This window comes from Drosophila montana, unplaced genomic scaffold (genome assembly GCF_035044405.1).
Source record: "Drosophila montana isolate Dmon_TW-CO22-7 unplaced genomic scaffold, ASM3504440v1 contig_3282_1, whole genome shotgun sequence".
In the NCBI taxonomy this organism is placed as follows: Eukaryota; Metazoa; Arthropoda; class Insecta; order Diptera; family Drosophilidae; genus Drosophila; species Drosophila montana.
This window is the reverse complement of record NW_026998166.1, coordinates 354657-374227: the sequence shown is the minus strand read 5'-3', so window position 1 is coordinate 374227 and position 19571 is coordinate 354657. Positions and strand designations below refer to the sequence as shown.

The 19571-nt window shown below is 37.4% G+C and overlaps 1 protein-coding gene and 1 long non-coding RNA gene across 11 annotated transcripts in view; one reads left to right on the top strand and one right to left on the bottom strand.

Moving 5' to 3' along the window:
- Positions 1 to 19571, top strand: part of CadN (Cadherin-N) — a 143492-nt gene that overhangs the window by 62371 nt on the left and 61550 nt on the right. The window lies entirely within an intron of this gene.
- LOC135434232 (uncharacterized) overlaps positions 1 to 19571 on the bottom strand; it is a 195279-nt gene that overhangs the window by 124477 nt on the left and 51231 nt on the right. The gene's annotated exons all lie outside the window — the stretch shown is intronic.

Here is a 19571-nt window from a genome sequence, read left to right as displayed (position 1 = left end):
AGAGAAAATTAAATACTTGTGCGTTCGCATTGAAACCGTTTGTCAGCTGTGTTTATAGTAGGTGCAGAGATATATAGAAATCTGTTAAAGATGGACTAGATAGCGATTTAATTCGTAAAACAGACAACTGTGGCAGCTGAGGGATATGGTAATCCAAATTTAATTCAGCGATTTCTAATTTTAAAGTGCCGGCGAAAGAGGGCCCGACTAGGATATTCGTTGGTCTCTTAAAGTTAATTTATTTACAAATGGGGAAATAAAGAATAAATAAAACATATTGTAATCCGATTCGCTCAGTTTCAACATATATCTTTAAAAAAGAAACATGTTTTATTTACAGGTATTGTCTTTTTGAAGAGTTTATGTATTTGTCCATACATGAATTATATACCCTTTAATATATTGACTACACAGAAAAGCTGTTGAAACCAAGAGCTTTTGGCCAGCTGCTGTTGTTGCTAAACATTTGGCTTGTCAACCGAAATTGGCAATAGGTTTTCTTCTCATTTATTTATTTTTTTTTGCTGTTGTTTCTGTTGGTATTTTGGCTATTTGCATTGGAGCGCAGCGTGTTTGCAGCATCCCAAATCGAATATCTACGACAAATATTGACCACGTGGGCAACCCAAATAGGTCACACGCTGTGGCTAGTGTGTGTGTGTGTGCTTGTGTGTGTATTTAGGCAAGTGCATTTTGGCTTTTATTGGACACGCAGTTGCCCACATTCGCGGGCTGCTGTTGGCAAATAAATTTGCATTTAACGAAAAACAGTTGCAAGCCAATATCATCAGCATCAGCAGCAGCAGCAGCCACAAAATGCGTTTTATTTGAAATTTTTCAGTTAATAGATATTGGTTGGTTCAGTGTTGAAAAACGAGAGACACAGTTCAATTGGTTTATGAGCACTGCAAATATGTGTCCATAGCTTTTTCTTATCAACAAATAACACATTTCCATGCAAATAAAAGTAAATCATTTTAATAAATTATTATTGATTCTTTATTAAATACATTTTGAACCTAAAAAAAAAATGGTGTGCAAAACTGAAGTTTTTCTACGAGAGACCAACAAAAAAACCAAAAAGTAGTTTATTTTAAAAAAATGTTTTAGCATTCACGGAAGTGCATATAATATTAATAACTGATAAATTTACACAAACTTTGCGTGAGGCTGTTTTATGAAATTGTGCGTGAAATTAATTACATGTCAATTTTGATTTTAAGTTGAAAGCAACAAAAAATCTGTGGGTTTAAAATACGATTGAATTTAGTTTTTTTTCAAGAAAATATTTAAAAATATAATTTAAATTAAAAAATGTTCAGCCCATTTTGGTAAAGTTGTACTTTTTATTCAATTTATAATTTATATTAGTATTCAATTTATTTATTATATTTTAATTTATTACTTTACCTCCTATTAAATAAATTCTCTTTAAAATCCAATACACAGCTAAGTTCCGTAATGTCTGTTTTTTTTTTTTTTATATTAAAGTATAAAACTCTCCTTCTTTTTTCTTTAAACATTTCAATTTGAGCCTGGTTACTGTCAAATATACTAAAAGCATTCGAGGGCCATCTGTTGGTTTTCTAATTTCGGGAAGGAACTTAGAATATATATATAAATATATATAAAATAAAAACAGTTTCATATAACATCCATTGTGCGCTTGTGACAAGTGTTTGCCCATAAAATTGTGCGCTAAAAATAAACAATTAGGCGCTGGTATAAATGGGATAACACACACACACACACATACGCACACACATAGACAAACAGCAGTTTTCTCGTATTTCATTTAGCTTTACGGATTTTTGGGCTCGTTTTGTTGTTCGCGGTATTTGCTGTTCATTAAAAATTGCCCCTGAAATGGCAATCAATTTTCTGTGTGCTTTGCTATACATTTTTCCTCATTTTTATTTTTGTATTTTCTATACATTGAGTATTTTTTGCTCGTTTTGTTGTGTATTCCTCGTCTCTTTTTTATGTCCTTGCCAAGTGCTTTTCGATTGTTTAATATGTCGCTGAGCCGCACATAAGCGCTGCTAAATGGAAACGAAAGCGAAAACGAGTGGGGAAAAAATGCGTAGCATACTTTTTCGCGCGCAACATTGAAAATGATGTGCAATCAACACGCGCCAAAGCCGGCGCAACGACGGTGCCGCAGTCACAGGCTTTTGGCCATGAAAAGCGAGCACGAAAATTAAAAAGTTTTTCAGTACTTCTGTTTGTTTGCCGCACTTTGTCGGCGAAGGGGCTCGGCGGATGAGTCGGTGGCTGCATGTAAATTACAACAGTTGTCGGACTAACCGAAGCTTACAAATATTGATACATATATTCCCCCAAAAGCAACAAAAAGTTGTGCATTGTGTGTGCTGACGCTGAGGGGGTAACAGGTGGAGGCGGAGGCGGAGGCGTGGCAACAGCTTGCGGTCCGCCAATTTTGTAGCAGCCGGATCGAAAAGCACGTAAGCTGTTGGCCCTTTCCCATAAGCAAGTTATAAACAGTTGTTAAATGCTTCAGTGGATGCCATGAAATTCGAGCGGCAGATAGCCAAGAATTATTGACAGCATTTTATCTTTGCAAATTAACTGAAATTTGATAAAGAAACGATCTGAGGAAATAGCTATAAATATAAAAGCATTACGAGTGGATATCAGCTTATTTTCGACAAAGTATTGAGAGTCTTTAGATTAAAAGGGTTTTATTAATATTTCCACATTTGACTTGATTAAATTAAATTAATTGAGTTTATTTATTAGCTATTTTATTTAATTTAATTTGTATTGTTGCATATTGAGAGCTTGAGAAAAGTATACCACTTTAAAGTGTTTTTTTTTTTTGTTCGCTTTCGTTTTTTGTACTATTTTTCTTTGCCATGCTTTGACTGCATTTGTTAGCTATTTTCTCATTTCTCGCTTTCACCCTATGCCCCTCTCTCTCTCTCTCGTTCCCTCTTCATTTGATTGCGTTCCGATTGTGTCCTTGCCGTGGGTCTTCCCTACGTTTGCATTTGCTCACAATGCGACTTTGTTTGCCTTTGCAATTGTTGGTTTTGCCAAGTATTTTAGAACGGGTATCAAATACGGTTTCATTGCGATGCTCAAAGGTTCGATACCTGGACACAACAGGGTTGAATCATTTCTCTCTTCTGTTTGCCAAAGTCCCGTCTGAGTCGCAAGTCAAATCGTTGGCTAGCCAAAATTATTTGGCTAAATAACAAGAAGACTCTTTGTAACTGTTTATCTGCAACTTCCAGCCACAAATATAGCTATCAATGGCTTGTTTTGACTTTGTTATCTGCTCTACGTGCCCTTTTTTTTTATTTATGCATACTTTTAGGCTTAACGCCGCCTGCACGTGCCACGTTTCACAGCAGACTTCACCCATGCGGCCTCTGTCTGCCCTCGGGCATAGCAACAACAATGAATATGAGTGGGCGGTGAGATTGAGGGGGGTGGTAGAAACAAACATGACAAATGGTAGAAATTTGGAATTTTTAAGTTGTGGCCATTGAGCGATTGTGTCTGCGTCTGGGTCTGGAAACCCTGCGGCGGTCGGGCAGGCAATTCTTCAGTTCTGATTCACCTGTCAGCAAGCACAGGGTAAACGACAATAAATATACATAAATTATTGCTAGAAGCATATATGCATGCAATATTTGTTTGCTTTTTGCTGTCAGAGAAATATGAGCTACACAATATTCAATGTAAGAGGTATTTAAAAAAAATTATGTGCAAGACTTTCAAACGTTTTTTCCTTTGTGAATTCAGAACATGTGTGATAAAAAAATTTATTGCTGCCAGAAAACTATTAATATACTCAAAAATAATTCAATGAATTATAAACCGCGTCTGCAATCTACTTAAAAATAATTAAAGGAAATTTTAACCCGGCCAATGCTCCAAAAAGTATCATAATTTTTACATATATTTTTAATTGTGATTTTATCATGGAATTAGGCTCAAAGTAAAATTCAGAGCATTCCAAAAATATATTACTATCGCCACAGCAATTTAAATAATCTTAAATTTAAATGAGCTACTACAAAAAATATGATTAAAATATATTTCAATTTAAGCGAATGTGAAATTGGGAATATTATAAATATTTTTGCAACTAGCTTGTGGCACAGTGCTAGGCAACTAAATATATTCCAATAAAGACGAATTGATCGAAAAATTGAGCCACTGTTAAATGCAAATGAAAGCTCTTTAGCGCAACGGGAGGCTGGCCATCAAAATTGGTACTCGTAAAAATCGCATTATATAAAATAAGCAAAATTTGCATGAGACACTTGACTGAAAATGCCGAACAACAACAACAACAACAATAACAATGGTAAACAATGCCCAATTGTTGTTACACACATCATAAATTTCAAGCAGAATATCTAGACCCTTAACGAGCCCCAGGCAATGCCAAAGGGCAAACCAAAACTGAACTCTTTCGCATTTGGCCAAGAAGTTGTTATTAGGCATTGTTGTTGTGTCGGCTGTTGGCCTTTTCGGGGCATCAAATGTTTCGCATAGAAGTTTCTCTAATTTCTGGGGCGGAAATAAGTGCTCGTAAAAAATGTTGGGGCTCGTAAAAATTGCCAGGCTGGCCAAACTCATAGATATTTATATATATATATATATACATATACTGTATACTAACAATAACGCATACGCCGCGTTGTACGGCAACAAACAAAAGCCATAACCAATTTTAGCCGTGCTCTAAACGGTCTCCCCTCTACCTTTCCCTCTCCCTCACGCTCTCCCTCTCTCTAATATCGCATTTCGATATCCGATAATGTTTTCATGTGCCTCAAGCACATTCCGTTTATTGCCATGCCCCCTCGGCACTTGGCCTTTCTTGGGTACTTTTGGCATTTGGAAATAGTTTTTGGTTTTGGCTTTAAACTCTGCCATTCTCAGGTCTTAAATGTTTTTCCGATTGCACTCGGCCTTGCGTTTTAGAGGTCGTAAATTTCGTGTCATCAGTCATTGGACTCTTTGGGGTCATTTGTCTGGCTAGAAAGGACGATGCATGCCGCACGCAGTTCATCATTTATGATCGATGCTGCATTGGAGTTGAGCGTGTGTGTGTGTGTGTGTGCCGATAAACACACACACATAAATTGTTGAATATTTTTCAATTCAACTTTAATCAATGCATTTTGCAAATTTTTCGTTTAGAATTTGTACTTAATCAAATAACTTTAACTAACTGAAAAATTTCCTTCTTTATTTGCAGGTACGTTAAAAAACTTGTACAATGTCAAGACAAGAAAGAATAATTTTTTTGGGTATGTTTGATAAATTATATATATAATATATTTTATATTAAATATTAAAAATGATATATTCTATATAATATATTATATAATATCATATTATAATATAAACTTTCGCTCTTGAATGTATCTGAATACGATAAAGCTCTAGCTACGCAATATCTGACCGAAACAGAAATTAGTTCCGTTTAAAGATATCTTAACAAATATATTCCTAAATATATTCTCATATTATACTTTTTATTCTATCTATATATATATTTCTATTCCATGGTCTGCAGGCGTATTATTTAAGCTAAGAAACCGTAGCTAAATGTTCTTGATTAAAATCTAAAATGCAGCAATTTAGCAGTTTGTGCTCTTGTTAGAGCTCTAGACTCAACTGCTTTCGTATGAAAAGCAACATTTAAAAATTTAATGAACAAGAGGAGAGATTTTATTTGTGCCACAAAATTTGTTAGAAAAATTTGCCTTGAAGCCAAGTTAATGCAAACAAAGCTGAAACGGGAAAATAAAAGTTTGCCAAGCTAAAAGCAAATTAAATGAAGGCAAATGCTCAAAATGCACTTGTCACACGCTTTGGCTTGCTCTCTCCCTCTCTCTTTGTCTCTCTAGCTCTTCCTTTCCCACTCTGGCCTGTAATGAAAAATGGCATTTCCGCATTGGCAAGTTCATTTGGTCTCGTTTCCTTTTCGCCAGCGGCAAACAAGTCAACAAGTTGCGCCCCAAAGTGGCAGCTGCAGCTGCATTTGCAACTGCAACAGCAGCAACTGCATCAACTGTGGACATTGTCTTGAGAACTATCAATGCCCCAAGGCGTGTGCCTGCAGCCAAAGCGAAAGGACTCAAACGGGGGGCTTTGCTTAAAAGTAGATGCAAATATGTACTTTTGACCATTAAACAAAAGCTACAGGCACTTGAGCCAATTTGCTCCACTTCTCTCTCTCTTTCTCTCACTCTCTGTCTCTCTATCTTTCTTTTGTTCCTTTCGCTAGTCAGTTGATAAAAATCGCTTTGCACTTCGTTTGGGTCCGTATTGCCAAAACTATTTTCAATATGCATTCACGTCTTTTTGCCCAAGTTTTCAACAAAATCTTAAGTCTCTTGTCTCGACGCGTCGATGGGCGCGTGTCTAGTGCAATAAATCTTACAGATTATTTTAATTTCATGCAAACTATACGAGGCTCTAAGACAGCGCGAAGCGTTGAGATGCCTGTCAACAACTTTTTCCGACTCGAGTGCGTAGCGCCAACAACAACAATAATAGAAACAACAGCGCCAGATAACAAAAAGTTGCCCAAGAACAAAAAGAGTAACTCGTTGCTAGCTGCTCTACGCCTCAGACTTTGTCTCTGTCGCCATACTCGACTTTGTCTCAGCCAGACAATGGTAATATGCATCCCAAAATAGTCACCGAAATGAGGTTAAAATCCACAACCGAAGCGAAACGAAGCAAAAGGAACCAAACACGAAGTCAGAAACACACTCTGAGAGCGCAATTGGTCTGTTCGCTCGTTCCACACATAGAGAGAGAAAAGAGAGAGAGAGAGGGGGGGAGTGAGTGTGAGAGTGAGGGCTAGTCTTTTCGAACTCAGGACTAGATGTGGTCTCTATGTTAAGTTCAAGCACTTGCGAGGAGAAACATTTCAAGTTCCCAAGCATTTGGCGAAGCGTAGTTAACAGAAAGCGCACAAACTACCTTTCGGTCGTGCCAGGCCAAAGTTTATTTCATTTCAATGTATTTTGTACAAATTCAAAACATATTATTTTGCACAACAAATGCTCCAAGCCAACGTCGCGAACTGTGTAAAAGCGAGAACTCTGTCAACGCAAGCGTTAACAGAATAAGCACAAGTGTTGTTTGTTTTCCAAGCAATTCCAAGTGAGCTTCATAGTTTAACAGATTGAATGCTATGTTAACATAACGTCAGCCAAAATGTAAGCTGTCTTTCACAAAATTGCAAAATATTAAACGTAACCTTAAGCTTGGTGCCAAGTTTTGGCTGCTATTAAATTTAGATTTGCCTAGTGCGCAAAACATTAACATAACGTATAACTATTCGAAATTCTCCTCCTTCAAAATTTGTGGATGCTTTACAACGCGTTCAACATGCGTGTTAGCAGTCGTATTTCTCCTCTCTCAAACATGTTCGAAAAAATGTAAAGGTCATGTTATTTGCGCTGCTACTGTTAACGTTTAGCATATGCATTTAAGACTCTTCTAAGTTTGTTTGTGGATGCTAAGCAACATGCTGGGGAAATGTTAACATTACGAATACGCATTCGTTACGCTCCTCGCACACGATTCGCGAATGGTGTATGCCATGTTAAGTGCATTCTCGAATGATAACGTAACGATGTTAACATAACGCCCCTCTTATACATATTATACGTTAACATTAGGTTTAAGCATTCGTTGCCCCTAAATATTAGGTTCCACACCAATCAAAAGTTTGCATTTAACTTTGTTGCACTGTGCGCAATGTTAACAGCGTGTGTTAACAGAGTGTGTTAACAGAGCCGGCTTTCGCGAGGTCTTTGAACTCTTCGGGCGGGTGTGAATGATTCGTTCATTCGCATAACCCTCACAACAACCAGCCCGACGCCCTCTCCCCCTTGGCTTCTTTGTGCTATGCATTTTTGAGTGCTCTGCAGAACACGTGAATACAACTGCGAATGTGAATGCGATTGTGAATGAAGCGCTGAGCGAGACATGCGACTTACTTATTGTGACCTTGACAAGTTGACAATCGACTTTCGCTTCTGACAGCTCTTTAAAGCAGCTCGAGTTGCGTCTTTTGTGCCGAATGACGAATCGCATATGTTTGCAGACCCTGCTTAAAGGACCTTTTGCCAAAAGGGCCCAGCGGGTCCTTGACAACGGTCACACGAGCTCACTTGCGCTGTGGCTGCAAAACTAATGTGCCCCAGCAGGGGGCACGCCCACAAGCCAGACAAAAAGCGCTGGCAAGTACACTAACCCCCCTCACGCATACTTAATGCCTCTTGCAAGTCATTGTGGGCGCGTCTATTGAAAGCGAAGCCTGCTGCCACTTGACCATATTTATGGCCTGAGCCCCAGCTTCAGCTCCAGTAACAAAAACAACTCCACTTCTGGTCGCGCACTTTTCAATAAACTGCTTAGTCGCTTGCAACAACAACAACAACAACAACAACTGCAACCACAACAACAATCTCTGGACGATATCTCTCCGCAGTGCCGTCGGTGATTTATAAGTGGGTCGAGCGGCACTCAGGGAGTTGCTGCTGTTGCCTCTGCTGCTGCTGCTGCTGCTGCTTGTGCTTTGCATCTTGTTGCTATCAAAGTGCATATAAATTACCGTTGCAGTCTGACCCCAGCCCCTGCAACCCTGCAACCTCGTGCCCTGTGGCCATGTCTTTTATAGGAGCTGCTCATTTTGGCATAAATCGCACATTTCAAATGCGCTGCCTAAGCGTTTTCTGATTAACTGCAGGCACACACACACACACAGCAGTCGCAACCACACACACACACACCTGTAGCGCCATCTAGCTGCAAATTGAAAAAGCTTTAAAATTGTTGCTTAAACAGACATTCGCAAACATGTGTTATTGTCATATATCGTATTTCACGTGTTATACATGTGTTATGTCGTAAGTTATTTCACAATTTGTCTGGTTACACATCTGTTAGACACGAATATCGTGAGTTTTTTAAAGATTTGTCATGTGCTATATATGTGTTATACACATATATCGTATGCTATCTATCTATCTTTAGATTTGTCTGCTAACAATTAATCTTTTGTCCATTTTGTGTTATACATCTCAGTTTTATACACTTTTATCGTTTTTCTGTTCACACACAACTATTGTAACGTTTCCAATGATCACAACAAGTGTTATGCTCATATATTGTAAGCTTTACAGTTCATTTTCTGCGGACGGCCCAATCATTAAAAGACCATTAAATTGTGCTATGTTAAATATTTGCGGCCAGCCACTCTACTGCCAAATTGCAAAAGTGAGGGAATTTTAATTAGACCTCGGGCCACACACACACACACACACAGGGAAAGAATGCAGCAGTGTAATTGTCGCAGCTACTCTGCCCGCAATTATGTCAATTATTTGTGCGGAGGTTGTTGTGGTTGTTGTTGTTGTCGTTGTTTTTGTTGGCTATCATTAAGAGTATGTCATTCACACTTTCACTCACCTCAACTTTCACTTTAACTTCTGCCAGCGCCTTTAAGCGCAAGTGACACGTGTCAAAAGTCAAAAGCAACAACAACAACTAGCAATTGTCACGCCCACTTGCCGCTTTTAATTGTTTTTAGCGCCGTCCCTTTGGCTATTGCTGTCGAAACTGTTATACGCAACAGGGACGATAGCCAAAAGTGTAGGCAATTGAGCTGTGCAAAAACAGTGCTGGTAAATGTGTGCAGAATGTTCGCTATTCTGTGAGTTCACCAACTTTGAGCTAAGAATTTCTTGAGATGAAAACTTAAAATAAAAAAAAAATAATAATGTAGATATATCTGAACACAAAAGTTTAAAAAATATAGATAAAATAAGCAACAAATTTTCTTAATAAAAGTATCTTTTCTTTTTTGCTGCATACTTAAGCAAGTTATTTATGAATAATTTTATAAAATAGGAAAGCCAGCAATATTTTTAAATGTACATAAATATGCTATTCTCTTTTATGCTAGCTAACACGATAAAATAATATTTGGTAGTGTATACAAAGTTTGGCCTTGTTCTGGCTCCTGTTCTACTTTCGCTTTGCGTGTCTGTTGCTGTTTTTTTTTTCTTATTTGCTTGTGCCCTGGTTAAGATTAACGTCACCCACGCTTGCCACCTTTTGGGCAAATGATTAATGACAGCGATTTTGTGTTGATGCCCGCCCCCTTCAAGCTGAAGCTTTACTGCCCCAGCTACGGGCAATGAGTACACAGAACTTTTGGCATATCCTTTGCCATTTGATGGAAATCTACTTGTTGGCGCCAGTTGTTGACGAGCGTCATGATGATGCTGTTAATGATAATGATTATAATAATGAAGATTACTTTGTTGGCCACTTGAGTGAGGTATTCTTTTTCTTTTTCTTAATTTGGTTTTGCGCAGCATTTACATAAATTAATCAGCGCGAAGGCTGCGCCAGAGCTATGGCAACTAGAACTGAACTGAACGAAACTGAACTAAAAAGAACTAAAAGAAAATCAGCTGAGCTAAACTGAGCATGGAATTTAAAGTGTGGTTGGGGGGAATAAAGTCATCATAAATCCACAAAGCAAACAGACATGCATAGAGAGCTGCAGTTTCCTTTGGCTGTCTGCATGTCTAATCATTTCGCTCCTTTGAGAGTGGGGCTTGGGGGGAGGGATAGACAAAAAGCGCTAAAAATGAAGCTAAGCGAAGCGAAAGCGGCTCATCAATTGTCAGGATTGCCAGAGCGTAGAGGAAACGTCTGGCAAATTAGTGGCAAGTGAGTGGCAAAGGCTGCCTGAATGGGCAGGTGAATGCACAGAACGAGCGTGTGTGAGAGAGAGAGAGAGAGAGAAAGAAAGAGAGGGGGAGTAAGAAAAGGGGAGGGAGAGCGAAAGGAAAATTGAATGGTGAACCGAGGATAGCGGCTGGAGGGTATGCAGCCGCGCTGTAGAATCAATGTCGATTGTCGGCATTTGTCACGCGCAGCGACATCTGGCGTGCTGCATAGGAACTGCAGCGACCAAAGTCTGCCTGTCGGTTTGTTTGGGAATTTGCGACAGTGTTCAGCGTTTGATTGAAAGGCGTTGCCACCCCACAGGAATGCCAAAAAAAATACCCAACACACGCCCCCAAAAACCGTTGCCATTTTGTTGGTGAATTGTTTTGATGACTATTTTGCATTCTTGTAGCATGCGCAATTTTAGTTGCAACAACACAATCCATCAGTCAGTCAGTCAGTTGCTCAGTCATTTCGCCATGCAATTCATTTGTATTCGCGGTTCAGCATTATGTACTCGAGCTTATTGCGCTGCGCTGCATTTGTAGAGTACACAAAACAAATGCAAAATACACAAACAGAAAAGAAAGTCAAGTTTTTATAAATTTAAAATGTGCCTAAATAATTGTAGATTAAAGTTTTTTGTTAATGCCAAAAGGCATTAGATACAAGACTTGATTAGAGAAAATTGTACGCCTATTTCAAGAATGCAACTTCTTACAACAAATATTTTGCACATAAACCAAATTTTAACAATTTTGTTAACAAAAAACATTTAGATATTCTTTAACAATATTCACGATCGTAATTCTGAGCTTTTTCGTTGAGTGCACACACAAATGTCTCTCGCGTTTGTGTGCGTAAAATTGATTGCCATTGGCATTTTTGGGCAACGCGTACATCGTGTCGAGTGGGCAACACAATTGACTGGAATGCGTGTGAAAATATTCACTTGTTAATTTACTGCAAATTTTGGGTGTTTTTTGATTTTATTTTATTTAATTTTTGTTTTGTTTTTGCAGCTCTTTGAGCTGCAAATATTTCACTGACTCAGTCAAACAGAAATGGGCGCAAAAATACACAACAAATTGCAGCTTTGCTGCAAACTCTGGCAACATTTCAATGTTAATTTTTGACTTTTTTTTAACTGCTTGGCAACTCTACATGGCGTATGCTTGATCTGAAAACATGCTGCATTCCGTTTGAAATGATCTGAAAGGCACTTTAAACTGCGTTTTTTTTTTGGCCGTTGCACATTAAAAACTGTTCCCAATTTATGCAGAGCTCACCTTTATGTGCGTCTCCTGAGGCGCACGGACCAAACCACCCCAAAAAAAAAAAACTTGGCAACGCTGCCCGCCAGAAATACGCTTTCGGTGGCTGCCTCGTGCGCTCAACCAATGCACGATTTATCGTGCCAGCTGCACGGCACGGCTTTTGCCAGAGTGGAGATTCTGGCCAAGACCAGGACACGTCCCCAGAACACGCAGCGCAGCGAGCTGCAGCCTTGCGATAAAATTGACACTTTATGCGCTTTGAAGCAGCAACAGCCGCAGCAGCAGCAGCAGCAACTGCCTGAAGAGACATGCGGCGATTGTGGAAAATACGAGCAAGTTGTAGAAGTATATGCCATAAACACAGTTCGGGGTTTCTTTTTTGACACTACAAAAAATGTGTCTCTTAAAACGTGCCCGAAAAAAAATTATATAAAAATATGATATAGTATTCCGATCCAAAGCAAGACTTATTTGCATAGCAGCAGGCACATGTTCTTGTGATTTTAAATTATAAGGTCGAAGATGTCTTCTTTAATGCTCTACGAATATCGTAAGAAGATTTAAATCTTCTTTGGAAGAGTAGAAAAATGGAATCTCAGCAAAAATAATGCGTAGAGCGAGAAGGACTCTAATTGTATATCCAGTCGAGTGTGCGACTCTATTGAAGTCTCCGACAAAGGCTGTCTCGCAAATATTTTTGATGCACATTTTTGTGAGCTACTCACGTAATTTCACATGCATATCTTAATTGTTATTCTACTCAAATGTAAAATATATATTTGCCTAAAAACTCTTAATAATTTGTAAGGCTTTGCTTGCCTGCTATTGGCTTTTTTCCTTTTATTTGTGCAACAAATTGTTTCAACATATCAATTGAAATTTATCCAGGGCTTAGGCTATTTTATATTTATTTTAAATTTAGCTTTACATATTTTATTTACCACAATCAAATTTTGCAAGCATTGATTTTTAATTTAGTCGTCCTTTACAATGTTTCCTTTTTTTTTGGGGTTTCGTCACGAATATCAATTAAAATAGCTTAGCACAACGGCGCGTATACGTAATGCATGTATATCTATATATATTTTTATATATAAATATATACATATACATATATATATAAATATATATTCATATAGATAGCTGACCTGATTTTTACCAGGCACACACGTGTGTGTCTGTTTCTGTGCGTGCAACCATAAACTCCGTTTTCCTAACAACAACAACAACAACAACTGCAGCATAATCAACTTAGCGACTTAGCTGTGTGTAATTTAAATTGACAACACGTGTGCTGCTCATTACTCCTTGAACCACCCTCGTGCCGCACTCGCCCCTTGTCAGAGCACACGAATTTGTTTATTTATTTTATGCCTTTATTTTATGCCTTTGCGACCAATTCTAATTAGTTCCATTATACTCGTGCCACGCCCACATACCACATTTAATGGCAAAAACTGTCATTTAAATAATAATTAGTTTTTGTGCCATTTTGTTGCATTACATTTATTTCCTGCATATAATTATGTGTGCAAAATATATATTTAGTTTGTATTTTGTTGGGAATTTGAGAGCTTACGTAGTTGTTGTAGACTAAAAGGTTTGAGTACCGACTTTCAGTTCATGTAAATATCTTTATTACTAACCACGATCGTTGTCTGGCAACGCCAGCTTCTGTTAAGCTAATCATAAACTGTTAAGCGTTTAACATTAGACCAACTAAGCATAAATATATATGACATCTTGGGAATTTATTTAGTTGGGAATTTCGGAATTTCATTTAATGTTAATTAACTTATGTCAGCTTACTTCAGTAATGTCTGGCAACGCCAGCAGCTGTTAAGCTGAGCTAAAAACTGTTCAGCATTTAACATTTTAACAGCTATTTTAAAGACCACCGCAAATAATACAAATTCTATTTAATTGTATGACTTTTCATTGCATTTGTATTCATAACTAACTCAATTTGCTTGTTTCGAAGAATTCTATATTACATATTTTACACCCTTTTCCCATGTAAACGTAACAATTTAATTAAAAACTTTATGACAAGATGCCGCTTCTGTTGAAAAAAAAGGAAAACAGAATTGCCAAAGGAAAACAATTTTTTTTTATGTTTGGCAAAGAGAAAAAATACGCGCAGCATCGAAAAACTTCTGTGGCAGACAATTGTGGCTGCAACACGCAAAAAACTTTTCTCATGTTACCAATAATAGCAGAATGAAAAGTTGTTGCTGCTATGATATATTGTCATAAGCGTTGACGAAATGCAAATATTAAAATAAAAATCACAAGCTAGAAAACCACAGCCAAAAGCCAAAAGAGAAAATGAAAACACACGGACAAAATGGCCCAGCAGACACACAGCTGCGGCTGACAGTCGAGAATCACATGAAAACAACATGTCGCTGACATGTTTAGAGATATGGAAAACAGGGAAGGGGGGTTTGCAGGAGACGAGGAGAGACTGGGACTGGCTGGAAATAAAACTCACTTTAGACGCTTGAAAAGTTTTGTGGAATGCCTGCAAAATGAGCGACCGGGCTAAAAACTTTTCACATATTTTACTTACAATTAAACGCAATTGTTCGGCGGCTGGCGCAACAATACGGAAGTGGAAGACGGCTACGAAATGAAGGTCGCTTCGCATGTACCGGCATAAATATATATATTCATGTGCTGATACGCCTGACTCGTCCTGTTTCGCTCGAAATGAAGTTAGCTTTGAGCTACCTGAAGAATCAGCAGGAGAAGCAGGAGAAGTATGCGCGGTTTTGTAATAATTTATGTTTGTTGCCTGCGCACAGCGCGTAAATTATGAAAATCTACTTAAACTTGAGCCAAAACTCCCGCAAACCGCACGCACAGGGCGCAGACAATGGCATGGGCAAACGGGAATGGAAATAAAATGGGATCGCAGCTAACGAAGCAAAACAAAAGTCCTAGACTTTTAGCTGTTGTTGTTGCTGCTGCTGCTGCTGTTATTATTGCTGCTCCTGTTATGGTTGCTGTTTACGCACTTTTGTCTTATCTCTTGTCATATTTTATACCCTATTGCCAGGGTTCAGAGAAATGTGCACACAATTATGATTTGTTTCAAGTCCACGGCAATTCGTGGCAGATAATGCTAATTTATATATAGATTAGCTCTGGTGGATCAGGCATAACATGAATTACAGCCTACATAATGTTAGTTAACATAGTGCTTAGATAGGCTGTTATAGAGAGACTTTTAACATGTTCTGTTGTTATCTTAACAGCAGAAAGTTTATTTTAATTGCTTTAAGTATCTCTGAGGCGAATTACTTAATCATTTTCCCATTTTTTATTTAAATCCAAATTTATATTTCTATAGAGTATCTTTCTAGAGTATTTCTACTGTCTGCGAGTCGAGTTGGCCAAACAATCCTTTACTTTTAGTCGAGTCAAATTCCCATTTGTCGCATTTGTTGCGGACGCTTCATTATTCTCATATCAAGACTGGATCCAAGTCTCACGGCTCGACTTGGTATGCAAATTTTCTTGTCCGAATTGTTTTTGTTTTGCTTTCTTTTTACACTTTTTGGTTTGTTTATTAAAAACATAAAATCCACACTGAGCAAACATAATTACAATTGCCTAACTTTGTCTCTTTAACTCGTGTTGTTGTTTTTTTTTAGCCAATTAGTTATGAAAATGTGCTTTTAATTGTGCGTAATTAACTCTAATGAATTTTAATTGTACTTTGCCCAACATAAACAGAATTTAATCAAAAACAATTGCCGAATGTGCATGAAATGGTTTACTTTGTGTTGTTGTTGTTGTTGTTGTTGCTGTCATGTTTGTCAGCAGCTGTCAACTGTGCGGTTTTTGAGCAAGTTGCATTGATGTGTGTAATTATTAATTTATGCACAATATTATCGACTTTTAATAGGGGCGCGGCTGTCAAATTAATTTCGCACAACAACAATTACAATTATCTAATTAAATGCAACAATCAAGCAATTTTCGACTGTAATTGAGACATAATTAATTTAACAATTATGCAGAGGCGGGCAATAGTTGTATTTAGTGTAAATGGCTTCAAGTTTCACGACCCGCTGCTGAACATGCGGTTAGAATAACCTCATGTCATTAACAGCTCACAACTGTTATACATGTTATTGCAGCTATGATAAATGTTAATGTAACAGAGCGTTAAATAAAGCAATAATGGATTGCAATTCGAGCAATCGATATTAAGTATTGCATTAAACATTCAGAAATTTGTATTTAAATAAAATAAATTTGCAATAAAAATAATACATTTATTTTAAGTGATAAATGTATTCGTAAAGAGCAGCGACATGCATCCATCTTCATTCTAAGCATATGCAGTACTCGAGCGAATGAAAAACCTTGCACTCTAATGTAAAATTACTTTACTTCAATTTTCTCGCTAGTTACACCTCGCAAAACGAACACACAACAATTCAGGTCAAAAAATGCATAAAACTGTCGGCATAATTCACAAGTTTTCAAACTAGCTGGCTACGATTTTTGGCGACTCCTGCCCAGGCAGATATTAGACTGTAGAAGGGGTGAAAAGGTTGCGCAGGGATAAAGTACAAGTGCAATTACCAATTAGAAGTTTCAAGTTTTCTGTGTGCTGCGGAAACATTTTCATTACAATTTCTGATTTATGCCAAGCGCAGGTAGGGGGCAGCGTTCAGGCTGGGCGGGGGGACTTCTTTCAAATAAATCAAAAAAGCAAAAGCTTTACAAGTTCTTCTGCTTGTTTCGTGTCTGTTATAAATTTCAAGTGTGCAATAATAAAGCCAAAAAAGTGAATGAACACACAAGAAAACAATTAAACGAAGGAGCAAAAACTACAAAGAAAAGAAATTGAATATAATAAAAAAGAAAAAAAAAAACAGTGTGTTCTTTAAACGTTTTCAATTTGATTTAGGCGGTGAAATGCAATAAACTGAACATGAAACCTTCTCAAATTGTAAATTTACATATAATATATAAATAACATATTTCTCAATAATTTTCATTATTTGGTTATGCTATTAAAACATTTGTATCGATACATTTTTATATTAATCTCAATTAATTCCCATTATTTATTAACGTTAAAGAATAATTTAAATCGATTAACTTTTAGATGGTTCCCAATTATTTCCCATTATTTATTTACTTTCGAAAATTGTTCTACGACAAATCTTCTAATTCTCAGATTTCCCATTATTATTTTAAGCTAAAAAAATTTGGTATGAAATCCCATTCCCATTCTTTAATTACTTGCAAGTTGAACAAATTGATTTGGCATAAGAAACTGGAAGAACATTATTCATTACAATAAATAAAATAAGTTGTCAATAATTGTCAATAATCAAGCTACTAAGAGATGTATATCGATAAATGTTATCCCATTATTTATTTACGTGCACCTAACAGTTGATTACGTTTATTTGCCGCAGACAATTCAATGCAAATAGCTAATTAACTTATTTTGACAAGTCAGTTATCTGTTTAACATTTTTCGATTTCTTATCGATAGATTTTCTGTCATTCCTTATTTACATTTTAATAACATTTGCATGTAAATGAGTTTTAAAACACAAATGAATTTAATTTAAATTTCAAACTTTGCTCTTAACTTGAAGCTTGTAATTATTTTGCCCCTTGTAGATTATTAAACATTTAATATGCAGGCACACACACACCCCCACACACGCACAGTCACACACACACACACCTTCACAGACAGTGCCCCCACATGTTGCAGCCACAAGCATGCAAACATTGTTATTATTAAGTAATTTTTTAAGAGTTACCCACTCTCTCTCTCTCTCTCTTTAACTCATTGCATTTTGCTACTTTGCGGTTTTAGACGACATGTCGCATTGTTGTCAACGCAAATTTCCGTGCCGCATGCAACAAGGCAGATGCAACAGCAGCAGCAGCAGCAGCAAAGGAAATCTGCTGCACCCCTTTTCGCCTTGCCCTCCGTTAACTTTTCACTGTGCTCGCCTGCCTTAACAGCAGCTCAACGCTTTTGACTTTTAATATGCTGGCAAGCCAAAGCCATCGTTACCTTAAGCTGCACCCCCAACCCTCAACTCCTCCTCCGCCCGTGCCGCTTTTTGCATTAAAATTACATATTTTGTTGGCGCAGCTCTGACGTTGAGTGTTGCTTTGTTTGAAGTGCTGCTTGTCGCCTTACACAACACTACCCAATGCACCCGACGCCCACTAGCCAGCACTGCAAATTTATGACTTTCTCTCCCTTGCTTTCTCCTTCTTCATTTTTTAACGTCGCCTCCTTTGCTCAGTCTTTTATTAAAGTTTGCACATTTCGTTCTTCACATGCTACGTTCGCTTATGATTTTGTTGCTCTTTTTTCTGTTGTTGCTTCTCCTGTTTTTATTTTTATTTTTTATTATTTTATTTTCTTTTTTCTTCTTCTACTCTGACAATTTTTCATATGCAGCGAATTTGCATAAAAAAAAATAAAACAAAAACAAGAGCAAAACAGAAGCCACCACGCCGAAAAATTGTTGCGTTGCTGTTTTTCTTTATCTGCCCCGCCTGGGGGGGCGGGGTGTTGGTGTGGGTGTACTATGAACAGTGTTGTACAACGGATCTGTTGTTGTTTTACAGCTACGCGTTTGCCTCATAAAGATATGCATGCAAATTTTGTGCTAGTTTTTCTATATTTTACCCATATATATACACATATATTTTTTGGCGGCGCGTGCTGCTTAACACATGTGAGTGGCCATAATCATCAACAGCCCCATTTAATCCTCTCGGCTCGCTCCCTGCCGCTGCCCGTCCTATCAGCGGCTTGCTAATCGTTAGACTTTTTGATTGAAATTCACTTTGAAAGTATATTGAATACGTTTTTGCGTGTTTACATGTTTTTTTAGGTTATCTGATAAAATATATTTTAGGGCTGCTTTCATTTAAAAAAAGTTTTTGCATTGTGCAACACTTGCGCAACACCATTGCGAGTCAGCTTATTTGGGTAGTTTTTGTGTAGTGTTGTAATATGTTGCACTCAGTGTTGGTAAAGCAACTTGCAGCAAGCACTGCGTGACTGCCAATTAAGTTTTGCAACATACGTAAATAAACCTTTCGCTTTTTATTTTCCAAACGGAATTAAATGCAGAAATATTTGTCAATTTGTCATTGAATAGCACTGTCTCCATAAGAGACTATTGGCTTGCCGCTGCTAACATAAAGGCCAACTGCATTTTTGCACATTGGCTTAAAAATAAATTTGAATTAACACAAGCCGCTTATACGACTAGAGTTGACATCTGATGTGCGGGCCTTTTTGACCGAAAGTTTAGATCAGCTTTTCTTTCTCCAGCTAAAATTTTAAAGGATAACATTTACTTAACATAAATGTTACTTAACAGTAACAATATATTTTATTAAAATCAGCACCAAAAAATAGGAATTTATCTAAGTTTGGCACCCCTGATTCGAATTTTAGTACTGTTCTACATTATATGGAAAAGAATGTATTGAATGCTTTAACTGATCTTATTTTTGAGTATTTCAGCATGTAAA